The sequence below is a fragment of the Polyodon spathula genome, chromosome 14 (assembly GCF_017654505.1).
Source record: "Polyodon spathula isolate WHYD16114869_AA chromosome 14, ASM1765450v1, whole genome shotgun sequence".
Classification (NCBI taxonomy): domain Eukaryota; kingdom Metazoa; phylum Chordata; class Actinopteri; order Acipenseriformes; family Polyodontidae; genus Polyodon; species Polyodon spathula.
The window spans coordinates 10,116,502-10,132,879 of record NC_054547.1 but is presented as its reverse complement, the minus strand read 5'-3'; positions in this window follow the sequence as shown (position 1 = coordinate 10,132,879).

Below are 16,378 nucleotides of genomic sequence, written 5' to 3'. Positions count from 1 at the left end.
TGCCGCCAGGGCGACTGCAGCTCTCCACGAGCCCGGCCTCCCAGATTACAGCTGGTCAGAGGTCCCCCACCAGACACGTTCGGGCTCGCAGCCCCTCCCCTTCTAGGGTACGCCCTCGTCGGGAGGCTAGATCACCTTCCAGATAGCCTCAACGCAGAGGACACCTCATTCCCCTCATCACGACAGGCGATATAGAGACAGGTCGGGGGTGGTGGAGTTAACCTCCAAGATGTCTCAATTCATGGAGGTTATGACGGGGCAGCAGTCTATCCTCATGTCCCTAGCCAATGCAGTGCCTCGAGCCCCAGAACAACCCACTGGGTCCGTAGCCAGCCAGCCAGTGGCTCTTCCACAACCTCCACCAGCTGTTTCCCTTCCACTGCAACCTCAAAAGGACTGGGATATCGATGCGGTTTCCAGGGATGCATCTAACATCCTGGAAGGGGACAGTATAGAGGCTGAGGTAGCCTCACAGCACTCGGATCAGGACGCTGAGTCCGAGGTTATGGATACCGAGGACCCTATGTGGTCTGTGGTGGACAGAGCAATCTGCCACTTGGGCATTGATTGGCCTAAGACAGAGCCTCCCTGGCGATCTCTGTTTGAGTCGCCTTCAGCCCAGTCCTATCAGTCCAGGATGCTTCCAGCATTCCCGGACTTTGTTAAGGAGGTGCAGTCTACTTGGGGGGCTCCAGCCTCTGCTCCTGCGATGTCTCACAAGGCTTCGGCCTTTACTATGCAGGGGGCTAGTGATGCTGGTTTAGTGTCCTTTCCACTGGTGGACGCTATGTTCGCCACTTTAGTGAAGACGCCGACACTATCTGGGCTTACAAAAGACCCAGAATGCCCCAATAAGCAGTGCAGGACCACAGAGGTACACCTAAAGAAAGGGTATTCTGTCTTACATAGCCAGTCTACTGATGGTTTACCAGGCGGCACTCCTACGAGACCTACCTGAGTGCCCTTCTGTGGCCCTCAGAAGTGAGCTAGTCACAGTCAGTCAGCTGCTAGTGAAGCTATCCCAGCTCAACACGCGGGCTGAGGGCAGGAGCATCGCATCTATGGTGGTGGCCAGAAGACGACAGTGCAGGAGCCTGACAAGGTGGTCTGTCTGTGAGAGAAGTTGCCCAGAGAATGAGATGTTCTGTTTCAACAATCAGCAGACTGGTCCAGAGAAACCAGGAAACTAGCTCTGTGAGGTACAGGCCACATTAGGGTTGTTTGTGCTCCGGCTTTGCTGGCTCCAACTCCGGATTGGCTCCTGTAGCTAAGCTCCAGCTTGAGGCTGGCTCCAGAGCTGATGAAGACGCCATGCTCCAGCTCGAGACTGGCTCCAAAGCTGATGGAGACCCCCTGCTCCAGCTCCAAGCTGGCTCCAGAGCACACAGCAGTGTACTCTTTTTGATAAAAAAGTACAAGCCTAGTATAGCATGAGAAATTCCAGAAAGAAATAACCCAAGCATCAGCAGAATGACTGTAGCTCGCCATCTGCATTTGAAAATGATTTGCATGCTCGGAGGCCTTTCAGGGGTAATATGTTGACTGCTGATAGACGAAATCGCCATCTTCTGAGGGCCAGAGAACATCTGAGGTGGAGGTAGAGAGAGTGGTGGAGTGTTTTATTGACTGGCAGAAGGCACCATTGTTCCATAGTCCAATTTTTGTGTTCTTGTGCATATTTTAGCCTTTTAGTCTTGTTCCCCTTTCTTAACATATGTATTCTTATTGCAACACATCCTTTAAGTTCTGATTTCAAGAGTGACCTTCGTACTGTTGATTTGATGAACAACGACACCTGTGCCTTCTGCCAGTTCTGTTGTAAATTCAGCACTTGTCTTCTTTCTATTCCTTAAGGATATCTTCAAGTATTGCTCATCCTTGTTAGACAGCTTTTTGGGTCTTCCAGTCCTGGGTTTGTCAATTTCCAATGATGTTTCTCTGTACTTGTTGATTATGCTTCGGCTACCACATCTTGAAATTCAAGTGATGCAAGCTATTTCACTCAATGCTTTTCCTTCTTTATGCAAGTCAAGGTTGTTATAAGAGTAGAAAACACTAGTGGAGGCTTTGAGTAAATTGTTGATGCTCATAATGCATTAGAGTAGAAAAACACAACATGTCTAAGACTTTTGCACAGCAGAGTGTATATACAATGCCGAGAAATAGTTTGTGAACCCCAATGATAATTATGGAAATTCCATAGTTTTACTTTCTTAAATATCCAATAGGGTTTATATTAACCAATTCCATGTCTTTTGAAACAAAATGATGTATGAATTAGACAAACAATTAGTAATTAGGGTATTTTTTTGTGAAAAAGTAAGTGAACCCCTGGTTTTATCAACTCAATTAAGGGGATAATTAGAATCAGGTGTTTAAATAATTAGGTAGATCTTCAGGGGTGAGTTTGGGAGGCCCCACCCTGTATAATGATCAGAAACATTCTGACTTTGTTATTCACCATACAGGTGTGTGGAAACACGTCATGCCACGATCAAAAGAAATCTCTAAGGATCTCAGAAAAACAGTTATTAATGCTCATCAGTCTAGATAGGGTTACAAAACCATTTCTAAGGATTTTGGGCTCCACCAATCAACCGTCAGACAGATGTCTACAAATGGAAAAAGTTCAAGACCACAGTCACTCTACCCAAGAATGGTCGTCCTACCAACATCTCTTCAAGAACAACAGGAAAATCATCAAGGAAGTCATAAAGAACCCCAAAGTAACATCTAAGGATCTGCAGGCCACTCTCGCTTTGGCTAATGTGAATGTTCATGACTCAACTATCAGAAATAGACTGAACAAGAAAGGTGTTCATGGAAGAACAGCCAGGAGGAAACCACTGCTCTCTAAAAGAACGTTGCTGCCCATCTGAAGTTCACCAAAGAGCACATAAATGATCCACAAGACATCTGGAACAATGTTCTCTGGACAGATGAGTCAAAGGTAGAATTTTTTGGCCTCAATGAAAAACTTTATATTTGGTGAAAACCAAACACTGCGTTTGAACAGAAGAACCTCGTCCCAACCGTCAAGCATGGTGGTGAGAGTGTGATGGTTTGGTGCTGCTTTGCTGCCTCAGGACCTAGATGACTTGCCATCATTGACACAACCATGAATTCTGCATTGTATCAGAAGATTCTAGAGGAGAATGTAAGGCCATCCATCCGTGAGCTCAAGCTGAACTGAAAGTGGGTCATGCAGCAAGACAATGATCCTAAACATATGAGCAGAACTACAAAAGAATGGCTACAGAAGAAGAAATTCTGCATTTAGAGTCTGGACTTTGACAGACCTTTGGCAGGACATGAAGCGAGCTGTCCATGCAAGACAGCCCTCAAATGTCACCGAGTTGAAGCAGTTCTATAAGGCTGAATGGGCCAAAATTCCTCACAAACGTTGTGAGAGAGTGACCAACAGTTACAGGAAATGCTTAGTTGAAGTCATTGCTGCTCAAGGAGGTGCCACCAGTTACTGAATCTAAAGGTTCACATACTTTTTCACACATCGTTATTGAATGTTGAATCATTTGTGGATAAAGACATGTTGAAAAAGTATCACGTTTTGTGTCATTTGTTTAATCAGGTTATCATTATATATTATTAGGACTTAGATTAAGATCTAATAATGTTTTAGGTTTGAAATATGTGAAATATGTGAAAATTCTCAGGGGTTCACAAACTTTTTCTCAGCACTGTGTGTATATATATATATATATATATATATATATATATATATATATATATATATATATATATATATATATATATATATATATGGCTGATGAACATAGCCTACTGGCTGAGGCTTATTTTTTGCCAGACACAGAACGGTACTTTTCTAAGCACTTCCATGCACTTTTATTAACACAATAACAAAACAAATAAACCAAAACAAACTTCAGAGCGCTAACTAAACTGTCTTCTTCAGCTAACTATGGCTGGACGGAGAAGACGTTTACCAGCCCGAAACAAAACACTTTCACACAGGTTCACACAGTACTTTTTGTTGACCACACAGGTCTCTTCAGCAGCTGGCTCTTTCTCCTTCAGCCTGGCTGCATATGGTGGTTTCGCCATCAGTCCAATGAACAGGAAACCTGCTTTTAATCAGGGCTTAATCAGCCTCAGGTGCTTCAAATTAGAATGGAGCCAGGTGACTATGGCTGCGTTGTTTTATTCATCGGTGCACTGCATTGCTGAGTCAGAAGTGACATCACATGGTGCTCATCGGTACGGGGGATTTAACAACAATGCGGTGAATCATCATGAGTGATGATATTACTACTGCTGTTGCTTGCAAGGCTGTAGTTGACTTGTGTGAGGAATAGCATACTTTTTTGGTGCCACTGATCCTTAACACTTATACTGGCTCATCGATTGATAGCTACACCTACTATTGCTCTCTAACTGGTCTGCCTCACTTGATGTGCTGCTCTTTCTGCAGCTGGTTGTGTCATGTTGATGAAAAACGGCACTGATGTATCATCTTGCATAAGCAGCGTCTACAAAATAAACTGAAAGCTTATTGGGACAAACTAAAAAATTAAAGCCGTATTATCTCTGTTAAGGTTTATTTATCTTTAACTGACTAACATAGGGATAGTAGAGCTAGGTTGTTTCATTAAAATCGAATGCAGAAAGCAGCTGGCCTACAATTGAAAGTATTTCTAAATATTATTATATTAATAGATACACTTTCAAATACAGTTAGCTCAGATTTTGCAAATTTATAAGATATTTGTTTGAAGTATAAAAGGACGAATAACATATATTATCATTAACTGCTTAATCCTTTACAGGGTTGTGGTGAGCCAGAGCCTAACCCAGCAGACATGGGGTGCAAGGCAGGACTACACCCTGGACAGGATGCCAGTCCATTGCAGGGGACACACAGGGCAATTTACAATGATCAGTCAACCTGAACAGCATGTCTTTGGACTGTGAGAGGAAACCCATGCAGACACAGGAAGAACATACAAACTCCACATGGACAGACCCCTAGGCTGGAATTGAACCCAGGACTTGGGTGATAAGAGGCAGCAATGCTAACCACCACGCCACTGTGCCACCTTCAGAACAACTAACATACACAATAAAAAAGAAAAATCATCTTGTTCTCTGTAATTCTAGTATCCCAGAGCCCAGTTGGGGTACAAAAGGCAGGATCTAATGGCATAGGCAGTTTTTCAAATACAATAAAACATGATATTGTTGGCTAATATTTATATCAATATTTTTATTAGCGCTACATATTTATTAAATACACTCCATACTCATGTTCAAAAGATTTGCCATCTATGAATCTAAAATTATATTGATAGCAGTGTTTCTGTACTGGAGACTAACTTCTTCCATGGCCACGGTCATATTGGTTTTGGTGCAATTCACCGACTCTCAACCATGGTGAATCCACTGCTTCAGCGATGACACATTGATGAGTTTAACAACAGTTTGTTGAGAGACTCCTGATGAATTTAACAACGTTTTGGTGATCCGCTTTACATCGGTGCATGCAGCAGTGAATAAACAACACGCCCTACCCTCTTTCTCCTGGTAATCACGTGGTATTCTGGGGAAGGTAGTCCTGCAGCTCCTTCTTGGACTATATTTGTTTTCTTCCTCTCCTTACTCTGCCACAATGTATAATCAATAAACTAAATCAAAAAGTAGGGAAGCGATTACTAAGTTTCCAAATAAATTTGTATTTTCTGCTCAGGTAATTAATTAGTGTAGTTCATACAGGGTTTATGCATAAGATGTATCATTAAAAGTCTGACTTTTTTTCCTGCTGCTTGCTTAACAGTCACACCACCCTGGCATTATCTTAGCAATCTTTTTTTTTTTCATGAACACTTGCTGTGTAACATTATAGCAACCGGAACGATTGCCAGTCAGTTTGAGAACAACATTCTTACTTCATCTGTTTCTTTCCCTACCTTGCTCTCCAGGTTGCCCCTGACATTGTCTTAGCAGCTTGCTGAGTATCCTTTAGAATACAATTGAACAGTGTTGCACATGGCAGCACATGTTAACAGGAAAGCAGGTCACCACAAGTGTCCAAGGCAGCTTTAATGACATCTTTAGTTGTGGCTATATCTCCTTTGCCCTCTAAATACCATTTTTGTCATTTCCCCCTTGCTTCTCTTACAGCATGCTATGCATTTACCACAATTGACCACTGTTTTTGCTGGTATGACTTTCTACCTATCTAATATATGCTTACAATGCAGAAAAAAAAAAACGTACATCTATGATCAATGTATCAAAGTGCAGAAATGCAGTGTTTACTTATTCATCAACAAAACACGATCCATTGAAAACACTGAATTAGTGAAGGACACTTTTATAGTACAATTTACTGCTATTTCTTTGTTTAAAAGTAACAGTATAGCACTTTAAAGGAAGATCTAACACCACTTCAAAAAAGAAAAACGGCATAGGTCTTTGTCTACTATAATTCTGACATATTGTTCCTCTGCCACATTTCTTACTACAAAAAAATAATCTAGAACCACAGTACAACAAACACACTCCAAAAAGGAAACCAAAAAAAAAAAAAAAAAAAATTCTAATAGTTTTTATCTGTGTGGAATTCTAAGGTCAGTCACTATAAATGAAAGCAATTATAGGTTGCTTTCCAGTGATGTTCTTCAGACAAAATGGGTTAAATATGTAGAACTGATCTTTATCAAATCTCAAAAGCAGAACAAAAGCTGTATTTTCCCCTGAGAGATTAGGGAAAAGGGTAACCAATTTCACGGAGCATTGCTGGGTTGCAAATCTAATGCCTATACAGCTGATGTTTTTTTTTTTGTTGTTTTTTTTTTTTTTTTTTTTTAAATATATATATATATAAAAAAAATGTTGGAGCAATTCCTTTGGGCTTTACACATGCGGTGCTATGTTCTCATTAAGTGTACATACAAGACAGCTTGAATGTACAACCCATATAATCATATCTGTCCTTGGTGAATAGAAATAGCAATGCTTCTTTTCAACGCCATTAAATCTCCTTCCTCATTAATTTATTTCTTTTTTGTTAAAAACCCCAGTTAATACGCCTTTCACATTCATGAGCTAGTATTATGCTTGCTTTGTTTGAGTCACTTGATCATTTGCCAGGTAATTCTGTCAGTCTCATTTTTACTGCCTGTTAACCCAGCACTTCAAATTATTTTTAATTGAGTAACTTGACTATCAAAATAATCCCTTGCTTTTTAAACTTATACATAACAATAGCTACAGGTGCCATTTGATTTTCTTTTTTATGATGTTTGCAATTGTTCTGGTTACATGGTTCTTTCATTCATGGTAATGTTGAGTTACCATTAGTAGTTCTCCACAGTATCTTTCTTTGACTGAGTTTGCAAGTTAACTCGAACTGATGGATATTGGACAGACTTCCTCAGTCTATCCACATCATTGGTCATTTTAACTCTGCTTCTCTGAATGATTATCTGTCCTACACCTTTTCTTTTTTGGACAATATCGCAGTTTCGACTTGTTAAATAAAGAAATAAATAACACAATTAACACATACACGACAAAAAATAACTTAACAAAGGGTTAGTCCCTTTACTGTAAACAACATAATTGAGAGGGAAAACACGACTATTGCATTTACATGCCTAGGTGTCTGAGCCTCAAAACAAAGAACCATGTGATTTCATAAACAGTGCTGTGAGAAAAAAAAAAAAAAATACAAAACCTCCATTATTTTATTATACCTGGCTTAATAAATGCATAATTAGGTGAGTTGGTATTTCCCAACATCAATTAAATCGGTTTATCACTTACCCAGCTCAAGAGATTTGATACCGTATGTCTAATGCAGTTGGGAAACGAAAGAGAAGTCATAAGATTAGTCATGGTTAAATAATATTGACAGTTTAAACTTCTGGTGAGTTAAGTGCATCGTTTATAATCTGTACTTGACACAGATGTAGATATGTTTGAGGAAAGATATTACCATCCACGGACAAAGTTGTTTTTCTTGATTATTTTTGTGTAAACAAAGTAGGATCACCTAAATCCTATTTTTATAGTGGTGCATTTCCTGTCAAATATATAGCTGGTGTACTGTAATGATTATTATTATTATTATTATTATTATTATTATTATTATTATTATTATTATTATTTATTAATAATAATAGGATGAAATTAATTAAGGGACTTAGTGATATATAGTTATAAAGAGTAGTGTACCTCTTATCTAAAACATGAAATATATTCTCCCTTATACTTTTGGGCACAAGGAGCTATATATAGAAAGTAATAGATGACAGGCAATGTATTATAAAGCTGTGGTTCCATTATGGGGGCCTGATGGAGATATTAATAAACTAGAGCAAATACAATCAAGTCATGAAGTAAGAAAATACTGTAGGAAAAAATAATGTTGAAAGAATTCCAATAATTATTGTGATGGAATACATCTGTACCAGTAATATTATGATGTAAATATAATGTGATATACTGTATAAGCAGCATGATATAAAAAAAAAAAAAAAAAAAAAATCAAATCAAAATGAATTGTTATTTAAAATTTACAACTGACAAAACCATGTTTTTCCTGAATACATTGAGTTTGGTTATGTTTAATGTTCAGTAATGGAACAATATTGATCATTTTTAATAAATAAAATGAAGATTGATTCTTTACTTATAATTTTGTTGTTGGCTGTAATCCTTTACCCTCACCATGTCTATGACAATTAATAAAATATAATCATAATATAAATGAACATATTCAGGTGAAAACTAAAGAATATTTGTGTGTATACCTTATTAAAAGACTATTCTCCTTGAGGTGTCCACATATTTTGATAAGGCTCACATTTACTTTAACTTTGCATTTTAAATGAGAAAATGCTTTTGTTGAATATGAATACATAATCAAAAACCCTAACTAAATCTCCCAAAGGATTCTAAACTTGTTAAATGCGTTCTTTATTATATCATCAATTCTAACAGGTGAATATTATTATTTTGTAAGTGAGCCTGGGAAAATGAAATACCCAACTGAGAGTAAACATGAGATTTAACAAGTGCATATAAATGTATTTTTCTTCTGACAGCTTTTATATCATCCTGTTAAAACCTCTTTAAGGCTTTTAAGAAGAAAGGAGAAAGGGCTGTTATTATTTACTCGAGTTTAAAATGTTACATAAAAAAAAAAAGATTGGATGTCAAAATTTGATGTGCAGTATAATTTTTTTTCATAGATTGCATAGATTGCTTTTCTTTTGAAACAAACAAAAACAAATATATTTGTGTTTGGGCTGAAAAACAAATCTTGTGCAGACAAACAACTTTCAGAGAATTTGCAAGGGTTTGTTTTTAGTCTTCTTCCCCATGCCTTATCCCCAGTGCTTTATGCCCTGCTACCATGGCTACCAGCAATATCTGAAACATTTCTCCAGTGGTAAAAATGGGCAAGGCAAAGTCATAATTTGGGTAATCATTTCCCTAAAGGTATAAATGTTCAAGTTTTGTTTGGACAAGGGAAACATTTATGGAAATGATATAGCATTAGAGAATACAACTGCCTGTGTGATGTTACTGTTTACAAACTGTTGTGTTATCTGACCAGTGATATGGAGCACTTGCACGTTATGCTGCTTCTACTATTGTGCGTTTTTTTTTAATGTTTTATAATTTGGCAGTGCTACTATTTTTAATAAGATTAGCTTCTCCTTGACAATTGACAAATATGTCAGGGAAGCTACCAGTTCTGTGTATTTTGTCCTACTTGAGATAGGATAATCTTTACAGACAATTCACTGGACAGCTATACAACTAAATCTCAGAAAGCAATTATCCTGGCAGAGAAGAGTAACATGTATAAAGGTATACTAACCATGACAAAAATGACAGATTTTGGGAAATACAATTTACAAGTGTTATCTCTGTGGTCAACTGAGACAAGCATATTGGAGTCACCAGTATAATGAAACTGCTTATTCTAACTGCATGGTCACCAAACACCTGTCAGAAAAACTGTATCAACATTCCATGACAGCACCTGATTAAAACTATTGATTCTTTCGGGGTACTGCTTACAGCTAATGATGTGTTATCGTGAATATGCCAGACCACACATTTTAATGCTAAATAATTTGCCAGCTCCATAAATGTAGCCTCAGAACCTGACAATAGCTAGTAGCAATGTCACGGCTGGAGTTGACAGCGTTATTATATAAAACACAGCCCTAACATTCCGGAAGGACCACTGTTTTAAAGAAAGGCTTTGTTTATGATTAGGGTTAAACTAACACAGTATAACCACTTGGGAAAGAGAATGTAGGGGAGAGCTTTGTAGAAAGTACAAAAAAGCTTGCAGCTAAAATAAATAATGGATGAATTCAGGATGATCTACATTGTCAACAGTTATTAAAAACTGGGGGCTTGAAAAGCCAAAGACTCTTGATCTACAGTGAGATTTTGAAGTTAGTAGGATTGAGGATGCCTAAAAAATGTGAATGAATTCCAGCTCCAAGATGCTTTATATTAGAATTAACATTTATGTAAAGGCAGGTTTCTTTTCATTCTATGCTTAATATTAAACAGAATTAAACTATTTTTTTTAATTTTTTTTTTAAATTATATTCTACAAGTATTGGAACATACAGCCTCATTTCCGAAACGGCACTAAATATTATGGTGCATCATAATTGCAAATAGTGTGCACGTTCATGATTTCCATATTTATTTTTGCAATTGTATTAATTATTGTGCAAAATAGTGGGCATATTATGATGCACAGTGATTTTATTGTACTACACTATGGTAATCAGAATGAATTTGTGATTTGTATGGTAATGCATGGTAATGTATTTAAATGAGCTACCTCTTTCTGAATAATGAGATGAGCTTTATTCACACTGTATTTACTGAAGGGTGATAATGGTAGTGTGCACCTTAACGTGAGCGATTAGTTTGTTTGGAAAACAGGCTTTAACCACTGATAGGCGCACTATTTAAACCTATTTTTCTGGTCTGGCATCGTGGAGGCATTACTTGGATTAAAGTGTTTATATAGAGCAGTGAAAACTACCTGTAAATAACAGGTTATATTAAGTGTGTATAAACATGAATTGATGTTATATTTCTTAGATTTTATTGTATAGTTCATTACATTGGTTTGCGTAATAGAGTGGTTAAATAAAACACTGGACCAAACATGATATTATAATTTAAAACAACCTCCCTCTGCATGCAATTTTAGTTTACGTTGCCTCTGCCTGTCCCCAACGTCTGTTCATCACTAATTTTCAGTCAAGTGAGCCACTTCCACTTTTCACAATAAGCCACTGACCAAAAGATACGCCTGGACTGCTAGGGCTTTTGATATCACGATGGTCATGGGTAAGCCTTGGACGTTATCGTGCACATTAAATTATCGCTCCCAATGCATGTAGTGCGCACACTATGGTATGCAAATTAGGCAAAAAGTGTGCACATAAAATAATGCATTCTCTGTTAGTAAATGGGACAGTAAATTTTGATTTATGGTACACATTAGACTCACTGCTTCATGTGCACGTTACAGCTACATTTAGTGCCTTTTCGTATGTGAGGCCCATTGTCGTTGATGAGTTGGAAAAAAAAAATCAGTACACTAGGCAGATTGCCAATCCAGTAACTAATAGTAAGTATACATATTCCTACCTTTGGTCCCAGCTCAATTAATCTTTTAGCTAGGGAAGTTCAGGCAACGAATGGAGAAAATGTGGAGCAATATTAACTTGGCTTGAATGATCAAATCACAAGAATAGTACAATATCCAAGCTCTCTGCTAAGATGCCCATCACTGCATTTCATATTTCTTATGTCATTTAAGTTGACTAACTTGTCTAACCTATAATGCTTTTCTATTGGCCATTGCATTGTAAGTGATCCTTCAGGAATGATAGAATCAGTTTAAATATCGAATGTATTTGTCTTAAGGGCACAATCTTTGGAAGACTGTTTTTGAGAGTTCTCTGGTTTTCTCTGTCCATTCATATTGAGGCAAACTTGAGGATTCATCTTAAATGCTATTGACAAGCAGCAGCTGAGTGCACCTTAATTTATTAAATTAGCATCTGTCTAGAGAAGTCCTTATCTGCATTCATTTTGAAAAGTTAAGTTGTGCTGAACATGTATTTTTGGTAAACTAAATAAATACTGTATATTTGGTTACCAGTAGTGATTCAGAAGAAAAAAAAAATGGATTTAAAACAGGATCTGGAGTTTAGTATATGCAATTTTAGCCTCTCTGTTTGTACAGTAGTTACATATTGAATCAGACAAAGCACTGCATATAATGTTTTGCATTTTTTTTTTTTTTATTTGTCTTGTGTCCTCTACCTCTGGACACCACTTGTATTACCAGATAAATGATCACTGTGATAGTTTATCTGATTTTCACCATGGAAACATTCCTGAACCCACAACTACAACAAAGACAGCAAACTGAATTAGTGTGATAAAAGCTCTTCAGATTTCTTGGGCACATTGACGACTTTCTAAGAGACTAAAACACTTTGCATTAGTTTGCATTCCAAATACAAAAAAAAAAAAAAAAAAAAACATATACAAAGAAAAACAGAACCACTATAGATGTTATTGCAAAGTCAATGCTTTCTGCCTTTGTAAACTTTAGGGTCCAATGTTCAGGTATTTTCTAACACTGTCACTAAAATGATATTGGTTAAGCACACTGCAATGATAATCCATAACATTATGTGCATTGTATTGAATCAGCACACACTTTACCCTTCAAGCACAGCAGAACAGCAATCACCTGGTCCTTTAACCAGGACATCATAAATGCTTGAGGGTGTTGCTGGCATTTTGACCACTGTACATTTATAAAGGGGAGCTTGTATGAATTTGTCAATGTGATCCTATGCCGCCACTACTGCTAATATCTCATAACCATTTGAGCTGTCAAATTTCAGTGTTGTCAAAACTCTAACAGCATCTTTCACTTTGACCTGTGACCTAAGATGACTGCAATATTGGGGTCATGTGACTTTTTAGTTTCTGGATGATAAAGACCTACATCTTCAAGATATTGGCTTCATACTTGGTACACATAATGTACATATTCTGTGATTCCTTGTTGATTCCATCCTAGGTGTAATACTAGGAAAATTAACCCTTTCCTGAGAGTTTAGCTGCCATACTGAGGTCATGTGACCTCAGTATGACCTTGTGTAGAGACAGTACACTTTGAATAATGTTGGGCACACAGCTGTATTCATTTTGATTTAAGTTCCATTACTAGTGTTGGCCAGTAAAAATTAACCCTTTCAATGCTGCTTGATTTAATCTCTGGCTATATCAATGATATAGACCTCATGCTTTGACATATGGTCTTTGTAGCTGGTACACAGTTTTCTATGACTCTCTCAATAAAGTTCCAGTACAGGTGGTGTCCAGTGAACATTAACCTTTTCAGTGGTACATTTATTATTATTTTTTTTACCTCTTATACATTTCCATTTTATTCATGTTTACAAACCATTCAGTCTGTTATGACATACCCTTTAGAGTATGCCTCCACAAAAACACATTTCTATATAAATAAAATGTATTTAAAAGACATATACTGCTGCTGCTCCATGCCATGTAATAAAAATGATGCATTGCTTTGGTTTTAATTACATTTTAATCATTGCAGTTTTAATATATGACTTTTCTTTACTTTTTTTTTTTTTTTTTTTACTCTTGTATTAAACAATTAGGGTCATGGATGATCTCTGGCATCACAACTTTCCCAGGATCATACTGTATAACCTGCCTATTTTTGTCGATTATGATTGTTTTTTTGGTATTGAATGTTTCATAAGTCTGGTTTTATTAGAACTTGATGTATTAATATCCATTTCTGGTTACATCTGAGAACTGTATTTCGGACCTAACATGTTGTTGAAACTACCTAAAGGGAAACAGTTATTTCCACTGTAAACAGATTTTAGGAATCAAATTATTTTGCAATATTAGCATAATTCAGGAACATAATTCACTGGAACAAAGCTGTGCTTAGCAATGAGTCAGGGTGACAATGCAAAATGCTGTGGCATATGATACTGGCCTTCACCTCTGGGACCTGTTTGGAATCCACACAAGGGATGAAGGGAATCAAATGTTGCTGAACTCAGCATTACTGTACAAGAAACACCACCACACTAGCCCTAAATAAACACAACCAATGTACCAGTTCCTCACTGTATGTTGCAAAGTAATAGCACTCTGTCCTGTCTGCCATTTTAAGGATCTTTTCATTTGTAATGTCTTTATTGTGTGGTTGTTTTGGTGAATGCTTTATCTACAGTGAATAATCTGTTTTAGACATATCTTGTTATATGTGTCACCAGTGACTAATTTAGAGTGTGGAGTGGTATATAATTTGCAATTATTGTGTATAGTTATGTGTTTTATTTTTTTATTTTTGTATAAATTGTTACTATCATTTAAGATATTGGTTGAATTTTGCTGTGCAATTTATTTTGATTAATGTATTGTTTTGAATATGTGTGCATATTGTTTATTTTTTAGTTTGTTTCACAAATTAATAATTGAGCACAATCAGTCACGTACCTTTCCTAGGATCCAGTCTTAAATTGCCACAGGTGTGTGCCATAATGCATCAATTGACAGACTGCTATAAAACCGGAACCAAAATACAGAGAGGAATTAAGTTGGCAGGAATGAGAATAAGGGCATGCAGGAAGTTAGCCATGGTCTTCATGTCCCGGCCCATCTCTTCTCGGGTTCAGGTCTTATGCATTATGTTATCTAGCTATCTATATAATCTACATTGTTTGTGGTGCATTTAGTTAGACATGGACAAGTATTTAGTTAGTAGGTAAAATTATAATAATTTGTATGTTACAGAATTTATAGTTTTAGGAATAATAGCAGCATTAAATATTAGTTTTATATTGTATTTTCTATTAGACCCTGGCCCTCTTGTGGCTGTTAAACAAAATTGATTTCTGCTGTGTTCAGTATTGTGTGTTGGAAAATAAAAACATTTTGATTCTTACCTGTTGTGGTCCCTCCTCTCTCATTGTCCATTGGTCTAGGTGGTCACCTCGAAATACAAAGGACCTATAAAAGGGGGGGACAGAGAAACATTAGTTATTTATTAAATATAACTTACCCTTGTCACGAGTCCCCAAGTGGCATATGTTTAACTGATATTTTTTACTAATAAATATAGCAAAGCAGGGTTATTTAGGACAATGCATATGGTAGATGTAATGGTTTAAAATGAGTTGTAGACTGTACTTTCCAAACTTAAAAAAAGAAACTAGTGTTTGATTAGTATGAAAAATTGGGTTTTTGCTTAAAAGAAAACACATGGCCATTTTAAAGTATTTTTCTGCACTGCACAGTTGTCTTGGTGGCTATAAATCATCCTACATTTTGCATGAACACAATGTAAAAGCCATGAGCAGGAGAATACACTGCAGTGTACTATAGTTTGACTGGATCCAATCTATATTCTTCATTCTCTCATCATTGTGTTATATATAATGAAGTGGACTTTGTCCTCTGTCGGGAGAAAGATTCATTTGACATGTTTCATATTTCACTCAGAAAGGAGGATGCAAACATATTGATCTTGAAAATGCTTTGAAATGCTGACACACACCTGCCTTATAAAAGGGGATAGCTAAAAGGCCTTATTCAGCAACCCTCAGGAAACTGAGAACTCATTCCCATACACAGAAAAAAATTCAATACAAATAATTCTCGCTTTATGCCTTGGCATCTTATAAATGCATACTTGCTAACATTTAAAAACTGTTCAGCGGGACGCTTGTCGCCAACCCCCCGCGCGTAAGTGGTATAAACACATGGGAAGGTAGTCATACGCAAAAAAATAGTATCATAAGTGTTATCGTGGATATATATCTGAAATCATAGTATCGAAAGTACATGAGTTACTGGTAGTACTGTCATTAATGATCATGTATTTCTTTGTAAGAATGGAAACATTTTTCTAGTCGTCTACAAAGTCGCGTTCTTCTCGTGTCGTCACACCAAAAGTGATTGAGATGACACGTCTTATATATATATATATATATATATATATATATATATATATAATATATATAGATATGTGTCGTGTACACACCCCAGTGTGTTGTGTGTGTATATATATATATATATATATATATATAGATATAATATCTATATATATATATATATCTTATATATATATATATATATGATTATGTATGCATCGGGACATTTGCTAGGAAATTAGGACTGTCCCAACCATATAGGGACTGTTGGCATGTATGTAAAAGGCTCTCAATTCTCATAGATCAACAGCACCAATAAAAAAAAAAAATTCCATAAGACAGCT